This window comes from Oryzias latipes, chromosome 18 (genome assembly GCF_002234675.1).
Source record: "Oryzias latipes chromosome 18, ASM223467v1".
In the NCBI taxonomy this organism is placed as follows: Eukaryota; Metazoa; Chordata; class Actinopteri; order Beloniformes; family Adrianichthyidae; genus Oryzias; species Oryzias latipes.
In genome coordinates, this window is record NC_019876.2 from 23,625,561 (window position 1) to 23,631,682 (window position 6,122).

Consider the following 6,122-nt stretch of genomic DNA (forward strand, 5'->3'; position numbering starts at 1 on the left):
TTTTCATTTGAAAAACTTTTTGTTGAACCGGCAGCAGCTTTTGCCTCGTTCAGACCTTCCATGAAAATATAATCTGATAGTCCAAACTTTTGGTCTGTGCTGTATGAATTGTAAAAACCTTATCCCTGCATTGTTATTATTCGAATCAACATCTCCACGGTGACATGATGTCACAGTTCAGCTAGACTTTGGGTTCTTCTTTGTGATGTCACAAATTGTTGCTATAGCAACACACTTAGAGATCAACAGACCGCTTAGGGACTCTGAGACGTCAACATGTAGCCAGCTTTGTTTGTTCAACGGTTTCCTTCAAAAACCTATCTTTTTGATGAAACTGCGAAACACAACAGAAAAACTGATGGAAAACCTAACAAAGCGCTGTTTTACTGGTAAAGGTAAGTTTAAAAAGCAGAAAAAGTTGAATTTTAAGATAAGTTCAGGTTTATGATTTAATAAATTCATATATTTTACATTAAATAAATGATCTTTGAAGCTTTTTAGGTTAGTGGTGAAATTTTAAATGTCAAACGACAAACACCCAGGTTATAATGTTTAAACATGTGTTTCAATATGCAAAAATTGGCAGTAAAATGAAAAAAAAAATTGGCAACCCTTCCCTCCACCCAGAGATGTAATAAAAAACAATACATGTTTCAGCAAAGATTTGGCATGTGATTTAGTCATTTGATTATAAATACAAAGGTGTGCATTGTTATTATTTAAATTAACATCTCCATGGTAACAAGATGGCACAGTTCAGTCAGGCTTTGGGTTCTTCTTTGTGATGTCACAGATTGTTGCTATAGCAACACACTTAGAGATCAACAGACTGCTTAGAGACTCTAAGGAGTAAACGCAGACATCTTTTCTCCAAAATATATTCCTTTGATGAAATCGCGAAACACAACAGCAAAACTGATTGGTAATGAAGCTCTGTTTTACTAGTAAAGGTAAATTTAAAAAGCAGTAAAAGTTGGATTTTAAGATAAGTTCAGGTATATGGTTTAATATATTCATATTTTACTAATGTTTTACATTAAATAAATGATCTTTGAAGCTTTGTCAGGGAATTGGGGACATTTTGAAATAATAAACGACAAACTTGCAGCTTATAATATTTAGTCAGATATGTGATTTTAGTCTGTGGGGAATATTTATTTTGATCGAAGAATTCATGAGTGACTTCTACAAACTCCAAAATATAATAATAATTAAATTTTTTAAAGGAAAAATGAGAAAGCTCAGATAAAAAATTGAACATCCACATGAGGATAACAGAAATTGGTGAAACAACATCCATTTTAAATATTTTTTTTCAAAGCTTATCTTCTGCTAACCTTAATGTTAACCTTAACGTTTCAGTCTTTCCCTTAAAATAACATCAAACTGTTGAACTTTAACTAAACTGTTGATTCAGGATTATTCTCTTTGAAAAACTGTGAACTGTTTGGTTGTTGATCCAGAATTGATCTGAACCAAAATCTGCTGATGTAATCCACTTCATCTAATCAGCCTCTGCCTGTCTTTAAATGTCTGTCAATGAATCTGGTTAAAAGACATTAGAAAAGTTCTGTTTTATTTTCACGTTTTTCCCTCATAAAAAAGGAGTCCTTTTATTTTAGGTCAACTTTTTCTTTAGCTACAGAGTCTAAAACATGTGTCTGGTCTTCTTCTCTAAACCTCAGATGGTAACAGTTCTTCAGAACGTAGAAAATCTTCTTTAGAGGCCAGAAGATCTTCTTCACAAGACAAAAGCTCTTCTCCATGAAGATGGAGGAACCAGTCTTCATTTGATGATTCAAGCAGCGAAACAAGTGAGGATGAAGCAGAGACCAGCAGTGGAGACACATCTATAGGTGAAAATAATATTCAGGTGTCTTATTCAGTGAAGGAAAACATTCACATCCTGCTAAATTACTTTTTCCTCAGTCATAACTGAAGGTATTTGGTGTGTCTCTGCAGCAAAAAACAAGAAGAAAGGCCTGCTGGGAAAAGGAGGCTACAGGTCTGTTTATGCCGGCCATCGTATTTCTGACGGATTACAGGGAGTGTGACGTAGAGCAGCCTTCTCTGTCAAATGTTGGTAAGTGGCGTCTTTTCAAAAAAACGTGCGTTAGCCTCATAGCATGAATGCCTAAGTTATATCGTTGACCAAATTTTAATATTTATTCAAGGATAAAAATTAGAATCTGACTCATTTATTTCAATTGTGCATTGCACAACAAAATTAAAAGAACCTAAATTCCCAATAGTGTGATTATTCCTGCTTTTAAAAAGTTTTGACTGTGGCAATTATACAATGAGGCTAACGAACTGTTAATGATCTCGAGATGTTTTTTTTTATTTGTACAGATACGGCGTAAATGTGACGTAGCCATTAGGGCGGCTGGTGGAGGGCTGGGGGGGGGGGTGGTGGTTAAAGAGGGCCATGCCTTCTATATCAATTGTTGGTTACCGGCCCTACTTGAAATAAACTCCTCCCCCTCCAAAAAAACGTGCGTTAGCCTCGTAGCATGAATGCCTCAGTTATATCGTTAACCAAATTTTCATATTATCTAAGGATAAAAATCAGAATCGGATTCATTTATTGTATTTGTGCACTGCACAACAAAATTACTAGAACCTAAATTCCCTATAGTGTGATTATTCCTGCTTTTATAAAGTGTCTTAAATGTGACTGTGGCAATTATGTAATTAGGCTAACGAACTGTTAACTCGAGATATGTTTTTTTTTATTTGTACAGATTCGGTGTAAATGTGAAACAGCCATTTAGGCGGGTGGTGGAGGGCTGGGGGGGGGGTTTAAGGTGAGCCATGCCTTCTATATCACTTGTTGGTCACCGGCCCTTGTTTAATTAAACTCCTGCCCCTCCAAAAAAACGTACGTTAGCCTCATAGCATGAATGCCTAAGTTATATCTTGACCAAATTTTCATATTATCTAAGGATAAAAATCAGAATCTGATTCTTTTGTTGTATTTGTGCACTGCACAAAAAATTTATTAGAACCTAAATTCCAAATTGTGTGATTATTCCTGCTTTTAAAAAGTGTCTTAAATGTGACTGTGGCAATTATGCAATGAGGCTAACGAACGGTTAGTGATCTCGAGATATGTTATATTTTTAATTTGTACAGATACGCGTAAATGTAACGTAGCCATTAGGGCGGGTGGTGGAGGGCCGAGGTGGTTAAGGAGGGCCATGCCTTTTATATCAATTGTTGGTTACCGGCCCTTGTTTAATTAAACTCCTGCCTCTCCAAAAAAACATGCGTTAGCCTCATAGCATGAATGCCTAAGTTATATTGTAAGCCAAATTCTCATATTATCTAAAGATAAAAAAAATCAGAATCTGATTCTTTTGTTGTATTTGTGCACTGCACAAAAAAATTATTAGAACCTAAATTCCAAATTGTGTGATTATTACTGCTTTTAAAAAGTGTCTTAAATGTGACTGTGGCAATTATGCAATGAGGCTAACGAACGGTTAGTGATCTCGAGACATATTATATTTTTAATTTGTACAGATACGCGTAAATGTGACGTAGCCATTAGGGCGGTTGGTGGAGGGCTGGGGGGGGGAGGGGTTAAGGAGAGCCATGCCTTCTATATCACTTGTTGGTTACCGGCCCTTCTTGAAATGAACTCCTCCCCCTCCAAAAAAACGTGCGTTAGCCTCATAGCATGAATTCCTAAGTTATATTGTAAGCCAAATTCTCATATTATCTAAAGATAAAAAATCAGAATCTGATTCTTTTGTTGTATTTGTGCACTGCACAAAAAAATTATTAGAACCTCAATTCCAAATTGTGTGATTATTCCTGCTTTTAAAAAGTGTCTTAAATGTGACTGTGGCAATTATGCAATGAGGCTAACGAACGGTTAGTGATCTCGAGACATATTATATTTTTAATTTGTACAGATACGGCATAAATGTGATGTAGCCATTAGGGCGGCTAATGGAGGGCTGGGGGGGGGGGGGGGGGGGGGGTTAAGGAGAGCCATGCCTTCTATATCACTTGTTGGTTACCGGCCCTTCTTGAAATGAACTCCTCCCCCTCCAAAAAACAGGCGTTAGCCTCATAGCATGAATGCCTCAGTTATATCATTGACCAAATTTTCATATTATCCCAGAGTAAAAATCAGAATCTGATTCTTTTGTTGTATTTGTGCACTGCACAAAAAATTTATTAGAACCTAAATTCCAAATTGTGTGATTATTCCTGCTTTTAAAAAGTGTCTTAAATGTGACTGTGGCAATTATGCAATGAAGCTAACGAACGGTTAGTGATCTCGAGACATATTATATTTTTAATATGTACAGATATGCGTAAATGTGACGTAGCCATTAGGGCGGGTGGTGAAGGGCTGGGGGGGGGGGGGGGGGGGGGGTTAAGGAGAGCCATGCCTTCTATATCACTTGTTGGTTGCCGGCCCTTCTTGAAATGAGCTCCTCCCCCTCCAAAAAAACGTGCGTTAGCCTCATAGCATGAATTCCTAAGTTATATTGTAAGCCAAATTCTCATATTATCTAAAGATAAAAAATCAGAATCTGATTCTTTTGTTGTATTTGTGCACTGCACAAAAAAATTATTAGAACCTCAATTCCAAATTGTGTGATTATTCCTGCTTTTAAAAAGTGTCTTAAATGTGACTGTGGCAATTATGCAATGAGGCTAACGAACGGTTAGTGATCTCGAGACATATTATATTTTTAATTTGTACAGATACAGCATAAATGTGATGTAGCCATTAGGGCGGCTGGTGGAGGGCTGGGGGGGGGAGGGGTTAAGGAGAGCCATGCCTTCTATATCACTTGTTGGTTACCGGCCCTTCTTGAAATGAACTCCTCCCCCTCCAAAAAAACGTGCGTTAGCCTCATAGCATGAATGCCTCAGTTATATCATTGACCAAATTTTCATATTATCCCAGAGTAAAAATCAGAATCTGATTCTTTTGTTGTATTTGTGCACTGCACAAAAAATTTATTAGAACCTAAATTCCAAATTGTGTGATTATTCCTGCTTTTAAAAAGTGTCTTAAATGTGACTGTGGCAATTATGCAATGAGGCTAACGAACGGTTAGTGATCTCGAGATATGTTATATTTTTAATTTGTACAGATACGCGTAAATGTAACGTAGCCATTAGGGCGGGTGGTGGAGGGCTGGGGTGGTTAAGGAGGGCCATGCCTTTTATATTAATTGTTGGTTACCGGCCCTTGTTTAATTAAACTCCTGCCCCTCCAAAAAAACATGCGTTAGCCTCATAGCATGAATGCCTAAGTTATATTGTAAGCCAAATTTTCATATTATCTAAAGATAAAAAAATCAGAATCTGATTCTTTTGTTGTATTTGTGCACTGCACAAAAAATGTATTAGAACCTAAATTCCAAATTGTGTGATTATTCCTGCTTTTAAAAAGTGTCTTAAATGTGACTGTGGCAATTATGCAATGAGGCTAACGAACGGTTAGTGATCTCGAGACATATTATATTTTTAATTTGTACAGATACGGCATAAATGTGATGTAGCCATTAGGGCGGCTAATGGAGGGCTGGGGGGGGGGGGGTTAAGGAGAGCCATGCCTTCTATATCACTTGTTGGTTACCGGCCCTTCTTGAAATGAACTCCTCCCCCTCCAAAAAACGTGCGTTAGCCTCATAGCATGAATGCCTCAGTTATATCATTGACCAAATTTTCATATTATCCCAGAGTAAGAATCAGAATCTGATTCTTTTGTTGTATTTGTGCACTGCACAAAAAATTTATTAGAACCTAAATTCCAAATTGTGTGATTATTCCTGCTTTTAAAAAGTGTCTTAAATGTGACTGTGGCAATTATGCAATGAAGCTAACGAACAGTAAGTGATCTCGAGACATATTATATTTTTAATTTGTACAGATACGGCATAAATGTGATGTAGCCATTAGGGCGGCTGGTGGAGGGCTGGGGGGGGGGGGGGGGGTTAAGGAGAGCCATGCCTTCTATATCACTTGTTGGTTACCGGCCCTTCTTGAAATGAACTCCTCCCCCTCCAAAAAACGTGCGTTAGCCTCACAGCATGAATGCCTCAGTTATATCATTGACCAAATTTTCATATTATCCCAGAGTAAAAATCAGA

The 6,122-nt window shown here is 37.3% G+C and overlaps 1 long non-coding RNA gene across 1 annotated transcript; it reads left to right on the forward strand.

Moving 5' to 3' along the window:
• The first annotated feature begins 213 nt into the window (after nt 1-213).
• LOC110013450 lies at nt 214-2,389 on the forward strand. Its single transcript, XR_002288576.2, has 3 exons — nt 214-395; nt 1,686-1,856; nt 1,963-2,389. It is a non-coding gene; the product is annotated as an uncharacterized LOC110013450 (long non-coding RNA).
• The last annotated feature ends 3,733 nt before the right edge of the window (nt 2,390-6,122 follow it).